We start from the raw sequence: 21,179 nt of genomic DNA, 5'->3' as shown, positions 1-21,179 counted from the left end.
GTGCTCTCTCGTCCCTCGGCTCCAGGCATGATCTCCCCGCCAACCCCCCTTTTAGGTCAGCCACTCATGCATTAGGAAGACATCCCTCCCAAAATAACTTGGCCCACCCCCGAAGCACAGAGTTAAGCAACCTACCTTTGTTCTGGAGTTGCAGATAATAACAGACAAGCCTCAAGACCATGAGGATTTGGGAAAGCAAGGGAGTTGAAGGAGAAAAAAGGGGGGAAGAAGAGGAAAGAAACACAAGTAGAGAAGAACTGGAAGAGACAACGGGAAACAGTTTCTTGTGAAACTGTTGTGGCTGCCACAGGATCGGGGTGTCTTCACCAGTGTTTACACCAGTGAGTACACCTCTGCTCCATCTCATCCACAACTGGTGGCATTTTTTTTTTTTTTCCGGAATCCATGCATGACAATTAAAAGCAACTGCACCTCTCTGTTGGGAGGGGGACCACAAAAGACCTCCGCAATATTTCTTTACAATGTCTATATCACTGATGAGCATTAGTTTGAGTGACAAAGGTCCCGGGCTAAATCAACATTCTTACCTTAATGTTCCTAGTAAAAGGCTCCAGGAAACATAACTCATGAGACATGTATGCAAAGATACGTCTCAAGGAATTAATCCAGAGCCCTCAGATGAAGTGAGGAGAAAAAAAAAGGGGGGGGGGGGAGAAAAAAGAAAATGCGGTGGCTTATTTCCAAACAAATGCAGCTCAGCCTGGGCAGCGAAAGCATGAAAACAGGTTTGCATATACAGAGCTCAGTGGCAGAAGCGAGAGTTCTGTAGGATTTATTTGACACTTATTTTCCGGGAAGCCTTTTGTGGAGTTGTACCGTTTGTTTCTTATTGTCTGGGAGGCAGTTAGGAGCTTTCTCCCGGAGGGGGCCTCTCAACCCGTGGGCTTGGCCGCCTCTGACAGGGAGGTAACCATATTAGGATGTGTATGGTAAAGTAAACAATAACATAGTTGCAATGAAATGGAATTTTTTTTCCCAGCTAATGGTGTTGGGGTCAGTCCTGTCTTTTTAGTCATTCTCACTAATTCTGTTTCCTAGTTCAAACAGGCCCTCCTCCTCCTCTTTTTTTTTTTTTTAAGTGTTAGATGTTTCCAAATATCTGACTGTAAATTCGTTGAGAATGTTTGCAATGTAAGAAAAAGCTTTTAACATCCAAATAAAGATCCTGCCAGTTTAATCATTAAAGGGGATGTGAATTTTCAAGCCCTTGCAGAAATCCAAGCCTCCTTTCCTCACTCCTCCCATGCCCCCACCCCAATCTTTCTCCCAAGGTTAAAATTACTTGGTCATTGAAAAGTACCTTCTAAATAAATCAGATTTTTAAAGAAAGAGACCGTTACCTTCATAAAAATTCCACAGTCACATACTGTGTTACTGAGTGAGGAGTCTTAACCGTTCATGCGCCTGAAAATTTATTACCTGGAATTTCTAGGATGGTTACTTTTACATGATAAAGCTCTTTCCCACCTTCTCCAATCCTCCTCCCCAAAGGGAAAAAGCAGGCAAAAAATACTGTGGTCAAGTTATCCTACAGAAATTAGCTAATCAAAAAGAAAAATATCAGAAATGAGTCCCCAAGATGTTACACATTTTTTAAAAAGTTCTGCACACCTAAAGACAACAATAAAAAGTGCGGCTGCTCTCCGGCCACTGTCAGTCAGTGTGAGATTCCCACCCCTTCCCAAGCAGCGAGGGAAACCTCCCGCTCCAGGGTCAGGGCAAGCTGAGGAGGACAGCCTCACAGATGAGGATCCCAGAGAATGGGTCTGGAGAGGGAGCAGCGGTTGTGAGCCAGCCTGGCCCCAACGCAGAGCGAGCTTCCATGTCTTTATCCTGGAGGTGAGAGCCATGGCATTTCTTAAAAGCCGTTTTCCTTAAAAGAGCTGCCAAAAACGAGGGTGTTTACAGAGTGACCAGCCCTCAGTGCACACGGAGAGGAGAGGCACCTCGCTGCTGACTGCAAGAACCCCAGAAACCACCCAGGCCAAACAAGGGGTGTGAGAGATAGGGCACAGGCCGGGGAAGAAATGGGACATGCAATTCGGGCTGCAGTCAGGCTGATGGAGCAAGTAAAATGTACATGGCCCTGAGACTTCCAGAGCTCAGAAAGAGTGCCTCCTCAGCCTGGAACCCCTGGGCTGGCCTCTAAACTGCTTTGCTCCTTATCAGATCCATATCACCCAGAAACTTAAAACCCCTGCAACTCATGTTTTATTAAAACATGTTTAGCATTCTTCTTAAAGATAGGTTTTAACCCCAAATACCCATGAAATTAAATCTCCTATGCCACTTATCTGCACTGCTGGGCAAAAACTAAAGTTGAGCTAAACAGAGAGATAGTAAAATCAATAAATCACACAGAACAAGTAGCAGTTCAAAAGTTCAAAGATATGATGGCCAGTTCAATGCGTCTTAGCACTCACCCAATAATAACTCGTCTCTGTCACTCCTCATAGTATAGACAATTTCATCGGCATCATTTTCATTAGGCTGTCTCATGGAAAATTGCTAGCTATTTATGTATACGCTAAAATAAATTAGCCATTTCATCGAGCAGTGTGATTCTTATAAAATACATTAACACAATACTCGATTTTCCAGTTGGAGTAAATAAATAAATCAATAAATTCAATACAGTGTGATTCTTTTATTGTGGCGCTACAGTTCTCAGCATAAGTGTTTTTATTGGGTTTATTTGTTTCAATAAAAATTGAAATGGGCCACTGATCTCCACACTGGCATCTTAAAAAAAATAATAGAAAAGAAAATCTATCCAATATTTGGGAAAGTGTTGTGTGGAACACTCAAACTTATAATGGTATTCAAAAATCATTTTCATTATGATGATTAATCCACGAAGCAATTTTGATGGGAAATTTCACAAAGGGAAAGGGGGAATTCTGCCAGGTGTGTGACTCTTGTGGAGCGTCTCTGCTGCAGCCCCAAGTCTGGGGCGGGGGACGGGGGGAGGTTTTTGAGAGACAGCAGTGCTTCGCTGAGCTGCGACCTTCTGCCTCCAGTGTGCCTCCTCCCTGGACAGCGAGAAACGACAGCGGGACAAGTGCCAGATGGCCTCTTCTGTCACACCTTACGAAATGCCATTGATTGTGGCTCGGAGAAGGCCATTTACTGCAACCTCTGGGGGAAAGACAGGGGTATCATGACTGCAAGAAAGAAGAGAGAGGTGTGCTGATGCTGTAAATGAAATCAGGCCCAGGACCTGCAAGCAACTCTGGAAGTGAAATGGAGACACCACAAGGCATGACATTTTCCCTGAGTCACCAGCATCATTGAAATCAAAGGGGATCACAGTTGGGGAGATGGTAGTCTTTGTCTGCCCAACATCCACGCTGCTCTTCCTCTTAACACTAGCCTGACTTTTCTTGGGAGAGACGCCCCATTCCCCACTCTCAGTCCCTGTGGTACACAGAGGGTAGATGCATCTCACACCTCCGGAGGGTGGAGCCAGAAACCAGGTCTGACCAATCAGCATGCTCTGCTGTCAGTCACACTGAGTGGCTGATGGATGGACACGTGCCAAAGGAGAATCATACTCAACTACTAGTATTCTGTAGGAAATAATATTCTATAGGAACTATTGTTCTTTTGCTAGGTTTTCCAAGGCTTTAAGGACATGGATTGGCTTGCCCCCACAAAGCGAAAGCTGGCTAAAAGGGACACAGCAATTCACAGGTGGGCACAACAGCAGGACAGAGTCCTAACAAAGCCCAGAGGGCACCATCCTACTTCTGGACTCGACCACATGGAAGTGAAAGTTGCTTAGTCGTGTCCGACTCTTTGCAACCCCATGGACTAGAGTCCGTGGGATTCTCCAGGTCAGAATACTGGAGTGGGTAGCCGTCCCCTTCTCTAAGGGATCTTCCCAACCCAGGGATCGAAGCCAGGTCTCCCGAATTGCAGGCGGATTCTTTACCAACTGAGTCACCAGGGAACATGAACTAATGAAATTCCCAAATTTACTCAGTTAGCTGGAACAGTTGGCTTTGGGTTATCTGCAGGTACAATACAGGAATTCAAAATATATATGCTTTCTACATGTAGTTCTCCAGCTCTACAATATGCCTTACCCTTTATGGGAAGCAAACTGACCACACCCACACACCCCCACACACACACACCCCACACCCACACCCACCAGTAAGTTCCCAGGGCTAACCCTCACACACACACACAGACACACACCAGTAAGTTCCCAGGGCTAACCCTTAATCTGTATACCTCCTACATTCTATGTAACCAGGTCATCAGCTATGTTTTCTTTCCTGCTAACTAGAAAGAGTTAGGAGAGTCAATCAGGACAAACAGTTGGGAAGAACTCAAGTTGATCTCAAAGCAATCTACACTACAGGTCTAAAGCAATCCGGTATGCAAGCTTACATAGACTTAATAAACTTTCTTCTCTAGGTGCTTGGTGGTGGTGGTGGTGGTGGATCAGGTCAGATGGACCAACCCATCAGTTTAGATGAACAGCCTGTGAGCTCGCACAGCAGACGTCACATCTGCTGACCAGACTCCAGGACAAGGGATGGGCTGCAGTCTTTCATCCTGACGGGATCTGTGATGGGAGGCAGAGGCAGGCACAGTGGTTCTTAGTCGGGCGTGCGTGCTCGGCCACTCAGTCATCTGATTCTCTGTGGCCCCATGGACTGTAGCCCACCAGGCTCCTCTGTCCATGGGATTTCCCAGGGAAGAATACTGGAGTGGGTTGCCATTTCCTTCTCCAGGGGATCTTCCCAATCCAGGGATCAAACCCACATCTCCAGCATTGGTAGGTGGATTCTTTACCAATGCACCAGCTGGCAAGGCCTGGTCCTTAGTCACTGATCATAAATAACAAGGGAGGAGGTCAGGAAGAATCAAGGGCTATGTGGGTCCTTGAAGACAGGCCAACACAAACTCACTGCCCTAATACTTTCTGAATCTCTTTGCAGCATACCATCACTCGTATAAAAATTTCTAGCAATTTGACCAGTTAGTCTTACCTTCAGCCTGTCAAAGTTTCAGTACACTGGAGGAAAAATAAAATTACTCAAGAAGACATAAATATTCTAATAAGGCATGTGTTACAGCTAAAGTTCTTTGCATGATATTGATAGAAGGGAAGGAACAGTGACAAACACATTAATCATCCTTTAGTTTTATTCCCATATCGCTTCTTTAATCGTTACAAAAACTGCCACTTATTGAGTAACTAACTGAAGTAGATGACATTATATTTGTCATGGAATTCTTACAATATTTTCCCCATTTCACAGGTATGACAAACTGAGACTCATGTTAAATAGTTTACATAAGGTCACAAAATGAGTAACAGGGAACGTGAGATTTCAATTCAGCTTAGTCAGCATGCAAAACCCACGGGCTGCTTTATTCCTGTCTCCTCCTCTTTCCTCATTTCCATGAGTTTAATTTTTCACAATACCACACCATTAAACCTGAAATTCCTAATGCCTAATATCAACTCCAAGTCTAGAAGAAGAGATAACCAGTAAAAACACAAATGCGCTTTAAATTGTACCACATTTTAGAAAGGAAACGGCTGTAAGTCAAGAATGATAAGAGTGGGGTCTGAGGGAATGTATTTAAATGAGGAGAACAGGATAAGTGACATTTAAGTCAAGGTAGAAGGGGTGAGGTCCAGCCTGCATGCCTGGCTTTTAGCCCTGGCTCCAGCCAAGCAGACTGGCAAACCACAGTCAGGATTTCCTCCCTGGGCAGGAGTAAACCCCGGATCAATACAACCAGCCTGTCTGGGACCAGCAACCACTGCAACACAAGAACAGAACAACCAGAAAGCAGCTACTTCATTCTTAGTGCCGGAGGCTCTATTAACCATTTTATGTGCACTTCTCACTGAACCATTAAAATAACTCTACAAGAGGATACAGTTACTATTTCCCTTTAACTGGTAAGGACAATGAGGCTCAGAGAGGTTGAGCAACCCATTCTTGGCCACACTGAAGCTAAGTGGTAGAGTACAAATCCAAACCCAGCTCTGATCAGGACACCAGATTCTTGGCACATCATACTGGCACCCACCTGCTGTCAGGAATGAGTGTCAGCATGAGCCCCAGATGCTCACACTGGAGTCCTGAATCCTGACGCTGGAACGGAAGGGCAATCCGCCGAACTCGAAGACATAAAGATGTGAATGACTGGCTCCGCTCAGTTCGCAGAGCGAGGGACCTTCAGAAGCAGAGAAGGCTGAGGGAGGAGAAGACTTAGCACCACGGCCCCCTATTTTTCCAATCTCTGCTGTACTGTTATTCACTAGACTCTCTGGGTAGCTCTACAGCTCTTCCCTTACCTCTAACGAGGGCCATGGAACTGGGGACTAGCCTTCTCTAGAAATAACCTCGTCAATCCTGCTCTGCACCAGGACTATATCAAAACCACAGGCTACCTGAAATTTTGGTGGTGTAATTGTTTTAAATCTCCAGATGATGAGCTTGGGGCCACAGGGGTCCACCTGCCCTGGAGAGACGAGTCTCCCCACCTCAGCATTATTGATATTTTGGTCAAGTAAACTCTTCACTTGCAGGAGCTCTCCTGTGCACTGGAGGAGTTGGGCAGAGTCCCTAGATGCCAGCAGCAACCACTGCCACCCCAGGTAAGACACACAAAAATATCTCCACATATTGCCCAATGTTCCTAGGCGGGAAGAGCTAGCTGCTCCTGGTGGCAAACTATTCATCAAGAGAAATACCGCCCAGTAGAACTTTCTATAATGATGGAAGGTTCTAGACCTACACTCTCCAATGGAGTCACCCGAGGCAACTGAGCACTTGACATATGGCTAGTGAAATCACGGAACTACATTCTTAAATTTATGTAATTTTAATTAATTTAAATTTAAATAGCCACACACATCTAGGGGCTACTCTATCTTGGACTGTGCAATTTTAGAAGTGTCACAAATTCTCCATATTCATGAGAATCTGATCCTCAGCAGATGGGTATTTGGTTCCTAGTTCAAGATTCTATATATTAATTTTTAATTAAAAATCGTATCTTCTCCTCCATGGAAATCAACAAACTCTCTCAAACTTAGCAGTTTGGGTCCTGACTTTAAAAAAAAAAAAAAAAACCCATTCTTAAATGCACTAGTCTTTTCCAGTAAATAAATAAATAAAAAGCCATTCTTGCTGTGAATCTAAATTTATACAAATTTTTGCTTAATTTTTACACAAATTCTAATTACAATTTTGATGAGAAGTGCAGATTTAAGTCAATAATTTGAGTGAGAGATTTATGCTTGTGGATTTGAACCAAGCATACTCCTTAAATAGCCACTTGGGAGATAATTTTTTTTTTTTACTGTCAGAAACATGTAACCGCTACTCTCTTCAAGACACGTTGCCTGTAAACCAGGTTTGGGGAGATGCCTGCTCTCCTGGAGAAAATGCCCTCTCCACCAACTCAAATAACGCACACAATCTGGAACGAGAATGACATTCTGAAAGATTTCTTACACAGAAACATCCCGCTACCCTATCGCTCCCCTGAAAACTCCAAACTACACATATTCAGGTGGAGCCTTCCCCCGTAGCTCCAAGTGTGATGAATTTTTCAGCTTAGGGAGAAAGATTAGTATTGATGTAACAAAGTGACTGTAAAACCAGCTGTACGACATCATAAATACATCACAGCTGTCAGGATGTTTCTTTCACAATGGACAAATATAGAAGCAAAGATCACTTGGTGTGTGTGTGGGGGGGCGGGGCGAGCACAGGGGAAGGCGCGCAGGGGTTAGTCATTCCCAAACCCGTGTGCAGGGTGTGAGACATCCAGAACCATAGCTGTGAACAGAAAGCTGAGCCATCTACAAAATATTTCTTGGGTGATAAACAGAGAGCTTGAGATGGGGTAAAGCCTGATGATGAAGACAGTAAACTCAGTGAGTTTGAAATACCCATCATCTCTTGATACAACGCAATTTCAGCTTTAGCAATACTGTGAGAATCCAAAAATGCACTGTCATTCTTAGTAATACTGAAAACAATAAAATCCATATCCTAAGCTGGGCACAGCGGAGATTTTAGGTTGACCTTCAGTGGTCAGGTATGAAGTGTTACTCCATATAGAGACAGCTCTGGATAGCTACTCAACATCATCTGTAACTTCTTCCCACCCTCCTACTACTCTTCAAGCTGAAAAAAATGAGATGTCTCCTTTCCAGATTTCTCTGCACCTAGGGACAGACATCTAACTTAATTGTGGCCAAAAAATATGAAGGGGGGGTATGAAATATTTTTCTCCACTTTGATTAGAAGAAAGGAACAAATCTCTCTCTTTGGTTGTCCTCTTACCCACTTAGTGCTTTAAAAGTAAATATGTACAAAGGTAGATGCCTGGAGCTTTAGCAGCCATCCTGTAGTCATGAGGGGAAAGTTAAAGGAATCACCAATATGCCAACCCAGCAATCAGATACTATTGAAGTAAGGAACCAATCTTTGGAAGGCCTACCTACAGATTTCTGAGCAAGTAAATCATAAATAGCCTTATCTTTCAGCCTCTGCTAATGAGGTTTCCTATCACTAATAGGTGAAAACATGCTTATCAGTATATCCTAAATCCCAGGAACGATAGACAGAAATCCCTTCCTTGAGGAAACTGGACTGACTCTCCGCGACCCTGTAGACTATACAGTCTATGGAATTCTCCAGGCCAGAATACTGGAGTGGGTAGCCTTTCCCTTCTCCAGGGGATCTTCCCAACCCAGGGATCGAACCCAGGTCTCCAGCATTGCAGGCGGATTCTTTACCAGCTGAGCTATTAGGGAAGCCTCTAACCATGTATAATTAGTGATTTTCCCTGGAACCTAAGATGGTTCCCCATTTCACCTGAGACCTTGTTACTAGAGAGTATTATTCTTAGTCTTTAGAAGATCTCAAACAGAAACACCACCACTTCATATCTGCTTGCATACCAGCTCCACACAAAGCTTTGCCTCAAGTGATTTACTACGCTCACCCTCTCTCTACATGGGAGGCACAAGGATCATCCCAACTTCTGAGCAGAAGAAAGAGTAGAGAGGAGAAACAAAATGTCCTAGGCCAACAGATTTACAGAAAACTTGGTCACACAGTAGGAAAATGACTATGCATGGCCCCAACTGCAAAATGTGGACAGCCCCACCCACTGATCATTTTTTGTCCTAAGACATAACAGCATCGTCTGAGCTCCGAGCAGAGTCATTTGTGCTGTGCCTTGATGAGCAGATGCTTCAGCTGTTAACTGTTTCCTCAGTTCAAGATGCCAAGGACAACGGATGCTCCCTGAGAGCACGAACACCAAAGACACCATCATGAGCAGGCACGGATGTCACTTTGGTGTTGGTTGTCACTGTGCCCTGGAGGGAAAAGGTAGGGCCTGTGACACAATGTAGGCACAGGGCATGGCTAGGTGGCCTGCAGCTTGGGGAATTAAGAGACATCAGACAGCCTACTTGGGCTTTGAAATTCTTGCCTCTGTGATCTTGAGTTAACTAGCTTGACATCTCTGAACTTCAGGTTTCCCATCTCTAATACAGAAATAATAAAAGTAGACAAACTTTCTGTGTTGCAAAAATTACAAGTAAATGATACATGCTAAAGTTCTCACCTGGTACACAGTACATGCCCAGTAATTAGTTATCCTCATCATAATGATCATCAGTACCAAATGATAACGAATTGCAAAATTACCACCAAGGGACTAGCATGTGAGCGTGCATGCTAAGTCACTCAGTTGTGTCTGACTCTGTGATCTCATGGACTGTGGCCTGCCAGGTTCCACTGTCCATGGGATTTTCCAGGCAAGAATACTGGAGTAGGTTGCCATATACTCCTCCAGGGAATCTTTCCAACCCAGTGACTGAACTGGCTCTTGCATCTCTTGCGTCGGCAGGTGGGTTTTTTACCACTACCGCCACCTGGGAAGCCCAAAAGGGACTAGCATAGTATTTAACACATGCTAGATGTTCAATAAATGCTCCTTCCCTGGTTTTTCCACCCCTCTTTCCTCCACAAATCACTCATAGGTTTAATTCTAATGTGAGGTATCTATTACAATTTTTAAAACTATTAAGGAATGCATCCCACTAAAATGGTCTTGGCCTTGATGTTATGCTGGATACAAAGATAAAGCATCAACTGAAATAAGCTTTTTATGTAGCAAATAGGCTAACCAAAGACTATATGTGTCTACTTAAAAATATAATTAAATATGTCATATTAACATTTATTTTTTTCCTATATTATACATGTAAGAATACCCCTTCTATTTACTGAATTTCTGTGTATTGAGAATGGATGTAATTTTAATTAAAAAAAGAAAACATTTGTTCCTCGTTCAAATTTCTTGCTATAAACATGGACTCCTTCAATAATTTGGAGGAAAAGATAGTTTTTTAAAGACAAAAAAGATTAAAAATGTCTAATTTCTACCCTCTTGGTTTTCTAATAGATGATCATTTGTCATGACCATAAATGGCAACAAATCTGTAAGAAATTAAGAAAAAAACAAACAACTTCTAAACATTTAACTAACCTAATCCCCTTGCCCTTAATAAGTTACTGTTCACTGTTTTTTCTCCTTCCGGACTTCCTCTTCTCAACCAGAAATAAGTTCTTCCCCTTGGTTTCAACCATACACTTCTTGCCCTAGTAGTATCTCAGGGGACATGTTTAAGTCCTTTGTGGTGTGAATCAAATCTACAGATGGGATGGGAATGCAGAAATAAATAACTCACCAAGAGTCACGACCACTGGACTGACCTTATGCATGGAGGTTTTGTGGACTGGTGTTTGCTAAAAGTTTCTGCTTTTTGGTTGGCTGGCCTCAGAGAGCCCTGTGAACGCCAGGACTTAGGATAAGCAATGACACACTTAACTGTTACATATTAATGTTCATGATAATGCAATCTTTCATTTGGGTGATTTAAAAGTCCCTCTAGTCTGACTTACAGTTAGATATACACTGAATGCTTCATCAATCATAACCATTTTTATTCTCAATCTCGTGCAAAAATACCAGAGAAAGTGAATCTCAACTACACACTGAAGAGGGTTTTCCTATTAGCCCTGAAAATTTTCTCTCTTGTCATTTATACACTGGATTCCCACAGTTTCTGAGCAATCTCTTCACCTGCATCTCTCACGACAGCAGATCTTATCTGCGGAGGTGAAAGGAAAGCCACGTTCCTCTCTCCTCTCTAGGATCAAATCTGCCATATCTTAGAGAAGAAAGCATTCCTCAGTTTTGAACTAGACAAAATGCCCAGCACCTCAACATTTGAAACGCTTGTGAGCAAGCAGCTTGAGAAGGTCACAGCAACTTGGACTGCACTTAAAAGGGGGATTTAGAACTCACTCACCCCAAGAACCAATGAGCTTACTCCCATCAAGCAATGAGTCAAGGATCACACCTACCCTTAATAAAGGCACTTGAAAGAGAGTACATCCCCTTTCCATTCGTGTAAGGGCTTGTCACAGTTTCATGGCCAAAATCTTCCCACAATTAACCTTGGACCTACAGACCAGGAGGCAAATCAAAACGAAGGCAGTGATGAAACCAGGCACCTTCCAGCCTGGCCTGATTCTACCGCAACTGCATTTATCTTCTAAATTAGAAACACAAGGCTCTTTTAGGGAAGTACATAATGGCTTCTTAGCAATCCTGCATGGTTCTCACATGCAATACACAAATAAATGCAACCACACACACACATACCAATCTGTTCCCCCCAAATTCTCTGCATGGGGTAGAAATTAACCCTATCCCTCTAAAATCATTTTTTTAGTCTAACATATATTCAGTATTTATGTTTTGATTTTATGACCTTTCTTTTATTCTCATATTCTCCCATCTCAACAATCTCCTTTTAGACTAATAAATTTATGTTTTTATTCCCAGGTCATTTATAGGTTGATCTCTTGAGGCAAGGAAACATTAAATTATTGGAACTCAGTCTAGAGATGTTTCCAGGGTAAAGGTTCTCTGTTTATTAGCAGAAGAAATGCATTTGACTAATTTGACTTGTAAGTCTGATAAAATCTCCCTGGAAAAAAAAGTGATTCTATTATGATGAATAATCCTTTGAGGTGAAAAATGAGAAATATCCACATTGGGTTTTATTATATATTAATTCTAACAGGGTCTGAAAAGAAACTCAAGTAAGCCATCTTTTAGATGCTAGAAAATGGCAAACTTCCTCACAAACTACATGCAAGAAGTAATTAAAGTAAATGAACATGAAATTAAACAGTACCCCCATAAAGTAGGATATAAAAGAAAAGATTATTAGAAACAAAAAAAGATTGTCTTCCTGCTCTATATTAATCTCATGAATTGTGCATTTATTCTATTTCTCTTTTATTATTTGATGATGGGTTTTTAGAGCTTGGGTTTTATTAGAACTTTGCTGGAGAAAGGTCTTCAGTAGAAAGCTAGCCAGAGGTCTGGGTATGTTATTCCATCCTTCCCAAGGACTTAACTACTAGATGAGCCATACAAGATAAAGGTAGGTTCATCAAACTTTCTGTGATGTAACGCTGGAAGGTTTCCCGACCCCATCAATGACAGACTCAAGATCCTGGTTAGAAAGGAGGTCCTAATGCTACAAAAAGCAAGACTGCACAACAAAACTCTCTCCAACTTTTCAATAAATGCTCCTATTCATGTAGAATCCAGGGACAGCTGGTACTTGTTGAATTTGGGGAGCTATCCAGAATCCATTTGTACTTCAATTTCTTTTTGGGGAATTACCCCTCCCCACCCTTGTTGCAAGCAAGGTGGAATTCCTCAGTCAGGCCCCCTGACCTCTCATAGCCACGGGGAGTTAACACAAACTAGGACATCTGATTTGTCTCAGGAGACTGATGTATGGACAGAAAAATGTTTGGGGAACACTGATTTTAGCAGTGACATTCAAACTGCCTATATTTGGGAACTATCCCCTATCCTTTCTCAATCTCCTGTCCATTCTGTGACCTTCTGTCTACTCCTCCAATACACCTTTTTCCTTTAAGCCAGCCAGAGATTAACTCTGTTGCTTATAACCAAAGAATTAAAAAAAAAAAAAAAAGAATTCAGCCAATATGTTGGGGGAGACCCTTGCTTGACACTGGCTCAAAAAGAAAGCTGAGCTAAATGAACCCACACTTAGCATAAGGGACAAGATATGATACTGTGCTCCTATGTTATTTATGGCTGCTCTTAAATTCAAGGTAAAATTTTAACCAAAAACAAAATAAAAAAAGACCAGCATTCAAATCTGCAAATCAGGAATCTTCTTTCCAATTTTTTTGTAGCAGTTTTAGAGATTCAAAATCTACAAAATGAGTTGAAAGAGGAAGTTTCTAGATGTGGAAAGATGAAGCAATTGAGCCATATGCGTATTTAGGGAGGGGATGTGGATTCTTCATCTGGACTTCCAGAAGCCACCACAACCCCTATTTGTATTTGTGTATTTCTCAGGTGTCATGATGAAAAGGACATGGATTTTGGAACCAGGCAGCCCTGAGTGCAAATGCTTGTCCTTTCCCTTAGCAGTTCTGTGACTCTGAGCAAATTACTGATATAGCATCTTGCTGGACTTCCGTTTTCCAATCTACAAAATGGAGAGTGGCCCTATTTGTAACTCATAGCTAGTCAGCAAGAGCAAAAACGACCTCAAACTCAAACCTCTAGTAGTCAGGATGCAAAGTAAGCCCTCAGAAAATGGTAATAATGATAACTGTGCCTGAGTTGATCTATGGAGCACCTACTCTGTATCTCACGTGCTCTGGGGCACACAAAAATAAAGTTACATAGGTTCTTACCTTCAGGCAAGAATTTGTGGCTTTCAAATTTGAAAAGAATGCACTAAACTACAGAGCAGACTTGAACAAAGGTTATAATGAAATACAAACACACACTTGTGGGAGCCCAGACAAAGCAGTGAGTCACCCAGGCTGGGTTCAACTGAAAAAGGCTTCATAGAAGTGATATCCGAGCCAAGCCTTGAAGGATGAGTAGGATGTTAATAGGCAGGGGGAGCTGGGAGTGGGAAGAGGAGGACTGGCATCCAAAGCCAAAGGAAGCAATAACATGTGCTGCACAAGTTCAAGAGCAGGGCAACAGCAGGGCAGAAGAAATGGGTTGATGTAAGCTCCCCAGGGCCAGGAACGAAGTTGGAGTCTATCACTCCGAGAAGAGGGCCAGTCCCACAAAAGCCACCTAGTTATTCCACGAGGCCCTGGGAAGAGAAACAGATGACAGACAGATGGGGCCAAGGCACAGAGCCTTGAGGGCCACGCTAAGGAGCCATGTTTCCATCGTGCAGTTCGGGAAGCAATGACAGGACAGAAAATAAGAGAGAGACTTCAGAGGTTAAACTAACAGGGCTTCACTGCAAGCATGTGAGGGTGGGGACATGAGCAAAGAGGGGAGTTGTTATTAGATTTTAAGTCTGGGAACTCATTTATTTAAACTGAAATGATGCTGGGTCCAGAACTACCACTGATCATATCGGCAAAGTAGAGTCTGACCACAGAGAAACCTTTCCATCAAGAACCCTAAGAGTTGCATGATCAGATAGAATGAGCACGTCATCCAAAGCCTGTCAGTGAAAATCAGAGGAGCTCAGCCTTAAAGCGTGACCGTGTGATCCCATGCAAGTTACTTCACCTCTCTGTGTCTTTTGTTTTACTATCTATAAAATGGGGTCAACAGCAACACATCTTTATAAGGACTAAGAGAAGATAGACACGATGGGTCCAGAATGGCTCCTGGCACAGGCAACGTGCTCCACAAACATTCCCTGCTTTTTTCCGATGGTTTTCCTTATGGTTATCTACCAAGAAGGAGGAGGAGCAGGTCCCAGGCTCCCAAAGGACTGTTTCCAATTCTAGGATCCAGCTGTTGAAAGAAAAGTGACTTCTCTGGCATTGGTGAGTCCAGCCAACTCCCAACTTCGTGCAGATAGAATAGATGGTTTGTGAAGGGGCCCATGGTAAGAAAAACTAACACAAATAGGTTTATGGGCAAACAAAAGTGGCCACATATCAACAAAATGTCTATATACAAGACAGTGTCTTGTCACTGAGAGCTGCACGTGAACCCACAGACACCATGGGCAGTGCCTCCCAGCAGGACTTGACCTGAGAATCATGTCCAAGTCCTTTAAGAAAAGGGAGTCGACATTGTCCCCTTCCCAGGAAAGCAATGTGGGGGCTGCAGCGGGGAGAGCTCTGCCAGAGGCTCCAGAAGCACCCCGTCAGGGAGGGACGGTGGAGGACAAGGTGGGAGGGGACAGTGGGGGACCAGCCATGGATATTTTCGAACATCCAAGTCAAGAGGAAGAGATGAATGAGGGAACGGGCTTTCACGCCAGGCTGACTGTTGTTCTTGTTTTCATCAGAGGGCTCCGTGGCTGCATTTTATCAAAAAAAATATTAACATAACAGTCAATTTCTGTCAATTCCTCTCCATGCCTGTGTTTTACCCTTTGTGATAGAAGTTTACTAAGCCTTCATATGTTCCTAAATACTGGGTGCAAAGTTAACTAATTTAATTATTTCTGCATCATATTTGGACTATATTTTTAATCCACAATTTAGGGTGAAAATAAGATCGAAACTCAACAGAAAATAAATAGTAAGAAAGGGATTCCCCAGGTGGCTCACTGGTAAAGAATGCCTGACAGTGCAGGAGACATGGGTTCCATCCCTGGATGGGGAAGATCCCCTGGAGAAGGAAATGACATCCCACTCCAGAATTCTTGCCTGGGAAATCCCATGGACAGAGGAGCCTGGAGGGCGACAGTCCATGTAGTCGCAAAAGAATCAGACAACTAAACCACAACAAGGCAACAGTCATTAAAAAGGCGACCCCAGATTTGGGCACGACCTGTATGGGTGGTTATAAAAAAATGAAAAAAGTCTCAAGGCTCAAATGTACAATTCAGTTGATTTTCCTTTTTTCCACGCTGAACATATAAGTCAGAATGCACCTACAATATAGGAATGTGACACCAGGTTAGATTCACTGGGTCTCAGTAAATTTAAAATGAGATCTGCCCCACCCAGGGCAGAAACTGATCACAGAGAATGAGCCACACTGGAGACGGCCCACTGGAGGTGCAGCAACATCATCACTTTCAGGTGGCCGTCGAGCTGCTAGAGGCCAGAAAGGACCTTGAGAAGGATCCGGGGCCAGCAGTTGTCCACCTTCCTATTTAGTAAACAGCAGAGACAACCGGAAAGGCGAGGTAAACCCTGAATTAGAATTTAGATCTATTGCCTCTCTGTAATCATGAGGTTTCAACTCTACACCATCTAAGCGCAAACTGCTTATAAAGTTTGGAATGTGTTAAACCATTAACTGCATTTCTTTCTTTTGGCTATCTTTTTAAACTAAGCAGGAGCTCCCTGAGCACATTAAGGTAAAATAGAAAGAGCCCCTGATAATACAGTTCAAGATAAGACGGGTGTTACACAACGTATCATTTGTACCTTTTAAAGAAATGTAGGGCCCTTGTGAAAAACCTTATGACTCAAAACGCACAATTCAGTTGATTCTGTATCCTATACTTAATAAATCTATATAAATAATGCTACTTTTTATAAATTATCAGCAAGTTGCAACACAATATAAAACACACTATCAAAAGAAAACCTTAGGGTTTTGTTTTTCTCCCAACTTTAGCTTCCAGTTCTACAATGTGCAACCAAGACCAATTCTTATAGTTTCACACATTTAAGTAGGAAAACATCAAACTGAGCAAAAGGCTGAAGCCCAGGAAAAAAGATTTTTACTTCTGAAAGAAATGGACGCAAGTAATATAATAAAATCTACAGTTGCTAAGGTTTGATATAATGCTGTGATTGACAGGATTTTTTTTCCACTTCTTAGGTATCAACATCTACATACCCACAGTAAAAGAAACACAGACTAGTAAGGCAGATTATCATGCTCCATAGACTAAAGCTGCGTTTCTGAGAACTCATCTACAATGACTATAAAAATATTCACAGACTTTAAAATAACTATGTCTCTTGGCCTGATATTCAGCTCAGGCAAGAAAGACCACTGTAGTTACCAAGGGGATGTAGGCACAAAGATGCTGTGAACTACCTTCCTCTGGATCATCACAGGTTCAAAACAAAGCCCATTAGCATAGACTAGAATAATCATTATTTCTCAGTAAGAAGACACACACACACACATTACTTGGAAATGTACTTCTGGGACTGCCCTTGCACAAGTCTTGATTAGTAAGTAACATTTACTATTTCATTCTTCTATTTGTTCACTCAACAAATATTTGTCAGATGTCTACTACATATCAGACACAGGATGCCAAGACTCTAAGAAAGCTATGAACCCAGGTTGCACCTTGACTGTCAAAGCTGTGGTGTGGGAGAGAGAAATAAATAAGCAATATAATTTTTATACTCATGGTATACTTCCAACATTAAATTTATGTATTAGAGAAAGAGGGTGCCCTTTAAAAGAAAAAAAAAAAGTCAGTGGATCAAAAGCATCATTAATCACTGTCTCTTTTAAATTAAAAGGTTCGCGAAAAGGTGGGCACAGAACCAACGTGGGAAACAAATCACTCCCCTTGCTGAGTGAGGGTCAGAGTCTAAATGGGAGAGTCCCTGGTATTTACCCAGCTCATCTCCTGTGTAATGGATTTGGAGAAGAGATTTCCGCTGGGGCTCTGCTCATTTGAGGCTTGGCTTTTGCTTTTTAAAAATGACACTTGGGTGATTACTATAGTATTCTGACAGGTTTTAGAACTAAACCTCCTGAGTGTTTTTCTCAGTGAGGTTCTTGCTTTCATGAAGTGACCTGGGACATCTTGAGCCACTACAAAGGTGCCTGGTTAATGAGCCTCAAGCTGGATCCTTTGTGTGGACTCAGGACTCCTTTTACTTTTGGGCTAGACTTTGGAAAGAAAACGCAGACCCTGCCCAGTGTACCTGGAAAGGACTGGTCACACAGTGGTTGAAAGAGCTAAGGAAACACCCAGAGAGAGTCCTTTAAAATCAGGAAGAGTTCAGCAAGGAGCATTCAAGATCAACATTTTTCCACCTGCCCTGCCTCCGGAACACCTCATCCAAACCACTGTGGGAAGAGTAGGTCAGGGTGAAGGCAGATAAAGCCTGGAGTTTGCTTCTGTGTACACACATCAGAGGGAACTCAGTCTTGGACAGAGTCAGACTTCCTGTCTGGTGGAATACCAGCCCAGGGGGACTTACATATGTTTAAAAACTGAGATAAAGCAAAAGAACCTAGTCTATGAAACATCCTGAAAGCTGGGAATTTCAACAGCTGGTGGGCAAGGGTAACCATAGTTAGAACTTGGTGAGTTGGGGTTTTATTGTTGTTTATTACAAACTTTGCTGTCTAATCAGGCTGGGGCTTGTTTTGGAAAGCTCCCAATCTTCTGAAATGCCTATGATCGTGGAGAGAGCCACCCAGGCCTTCCTCATACTTTTATATTCGTTGGAAAGCTTATATTTATCACTCTTTAATGGTCTCCTGTTTTTTAATAAGTGTATCTGTGTTATAAAGGGTAGGTGGTGATAAAACCTCTTTTGTACATTCATATTAGTCCTAACGATGACAGCCACTGTTTATTGGGTGTATATTATGAGCTGGTTCAGGGCTAAATACTTCACATACCTTCTCAGCTTCTCCCAACTCTATGGTTGGCCCTACTCTTGTTATTCTTTTTAAAGTTGAGAAAACTGGAGACCAAGGTCAGAGGGACAGAGTAGAAGAGCTGAGATTTGAAACTACCAAACAGGCATTTAACCAGAACTTCTTACACTTAATCCATAACATAATTAACCCTGCACTTGATCTTAGCCAAAAGGCCAAGAAGCGACCACATAATTAACCCTGAATAGAAAGAAGTTGGGAAGGGGGGTTGGAGATGGGGTAAGGAGGGGCAGTTTCAAAACTATGCCCAGTGGACCTCGCTAGCTGCTTATATAAACCTCACTCATCCTCTTCCTTCTAGCACCAGCATCCCAACTCTGTTTGGGTAGCAATGTGCTCCATTAAAATACCTCCAGTTTTATGCTCTCATGTCACTGGAATTGGGCAAGCAACACAGTCCTGGCCAATGACATATAAGGAAGGGCATGTGTTCCAAAGAAGACAAATCCAGGAAGATCTATTCCATTTTACAAAAAAGCCCAATCTGGAGGAAGGAATGTCTTTGTCCTTTGCACTTTCATGCCTGGAAACACAACCTGGATGTCTACGCAGCCACCTCATGACTCTGAGAATAGAAGTGCTATGCTAAAGATGATGGGGGCTGATAAGCAAGAAGCAGTCCAGGTTTGGAGGACCCCCTGACACAGGGACTTCAGTCATGGAGGGCCTACTTCGAGACTTCCAGACTTGTTGTGTTAAACAAAATTCACCACCAACCAGTACTCCAATTTGGTTTAGCAGGGGACCACAAACCGTGGCCTGTGGGTCAAATGTGGGGCCTGCCTGACTCAAGCGTTACTGTCGCACAGTCGCCACTGTTGCGTGAAGCTTTACCTATGGCCACTTTCATGCAGCAGGACTGGACAGTTGTGGCAGAGACTGAAGAAGCGGCAAAAGCTACAACATTTGCTGCCGGGCTCTTTACAAAAAAGGTTTGCCAACCCCTGGATTAAGTCACTATAGTTAGGTTTTTGTTCTGTGCACCCACATTCAATCCTAATTGCAACATAGCCAGTCATGGAAAATTCCCAGTAAGTGAAAAATAAAAACGTTTGCTCTCTTACTCAATACATCAAGCCCCACCATGGGCCAGATCCTACGTGATATGCTAGACATACAGAAGTAACTACGGTTCCTGACTCTTGTGGAATCAGCCATCTTTGGAGATAGTAACATACTAATAGCTTTAAAAAGAATCGCGTATAATTATAAGTGCTAGGGGAAAATATAGGATGCTATATAAACATGTAATTGGGGAACCTAACCTGCTCTGGAAGAGTTAGAGAAATTGTTTGAAAAAATAACAGTTGGGGCTTCCATGGTGGTCCAAAGGTTAAGACTCTGCACTTCCAAAACTGAGGGTGCAAATTCGATCCCTGGTCAGGGAATTAAGAGTCCACACACTGTGTAGCCCAGTTTAAAAAAAAAAAATTAAAGTACACACTGAACACAAACAAGTAAATAAATTCACCCACTTAAAAAAAAAAAAGTTACAGTTGCCTATGTTTCTTCATAAAACTGTTCCATTCACCTAGCTGCTAGTCACACATCAGCTACTCCTTGGTGGAGATTTAGTTCCTTTTCAAAGCTCCACTGCAACACTATTTTATAACAGCAGCTAGAGCACACTCAAAGGAAACCCAGAGTTTGAAAAGGCATCTCTCTAGGAAAAACAATCTTTTTGTGACTTATCACTTTCGTATGGGCTTCCCTGATGGCTCAGACGGTAAACCGTCGGCCTGCAGCGTGGGAGATCCGGGTTCTATCCCTGGGTTGGGAAGATCCCCTGGAGAAGGAAATGGCAACCCACTCCAGCACTCTTGCCTGCAAAATTCCGTGGACTAAGGAGCCTGGTAGGCTGCAGTCCACGGGGTTGCAAAGAGTCAGCACAACTGAGCGACTTCACTTCAAATGAGTGTCAATTAAGTCCAGTTAATGGTTTTTCTAGAGGAAAAACCACTGGGGCATCTCTACCCAATAAACAATTTAATCTTCAATGTAACTTCTGTATTGGTACACCCACGATCAAGCCACCCACACCTGTCATCTTACCATGGGCATCCAACAGTCCCGGAGAACTTCCCTGGAATAACTTCTAGAGAAAAGGGACTACTGTGTGATAGGAAAGCAAGCGAAAGTGATGTTTTCCAAAACACATTAATTCAGAAGGTTCATGGAGTATTTGACGGTAAAGCACCAACAAATATAAGAGCGGTAATTCCAGAATGCAGTCCAATGAGGATGACAAATGACACAGTGAAACGTGCTGAGCTAGGATGCAGAGCCGACTCATCCGATTCAGAAACTCCACACCTCACCAATCCAACATCCAGAAGCTCCCTCCATAAGCCTCAGGCAAGACCCGCCCTACTCGGTGAGGTATCAGCTCTGGCTCCAGGAATCCAAAAGTGGGCGAGGAAACAGAGGAAGAGGAGAAAAATTCT

The 21,179-nt window shown here is 42.8% G+C and overlaps 1 protein-coding gene across 33 annotated transcripts in view; it reads right to left on the bottom strand.

Moving 5' to 3' along the window:
• FOXP1 (forkhead box P1) overlaps positions 1-21,179 on the bottom strand; it is a 624,022-nt gene that overhangs the window by 291,665 nt on the left and 311,178 nt on the right. For 3 of the 33 annotated variants that reach the window (XM_060402197.1, XM_060402209.1, XM_060402201.1), the window contains one exon: positions 549-21,179. This exon is cut by the window's right edge. The exons of the other annotated variants lie outside the window; for them this stretch is intronic. The gene's annotated coding sequence lies outside the window, so the exon portion shown is untranslated. The remainder of the gene's footprint in view (positions 1-548) is intronic. 33 annotated transcript variants of the gene reach the window in all.

Source organism: Ovis aries, chromosome 19 (genome assembly GCF_016772045.2).
Source record: "Ovis aries strain OAR_USU_Benz2616 breed Rambouillet chromosome 19, ARS-UI_Ramb_v3.0, whole genome shotgun sequence".
Classification (NCBI taxonomy): Eukaryota; Metazoa; Chordata; class Mammalia; order Artiodactyla; family Bovidae; genus Ovis; species Ovis aries.
Note: the sequence above shows the minus strand (reverse complement) of the source record. Positions and strands in the feature narration are given on the sequence as shown.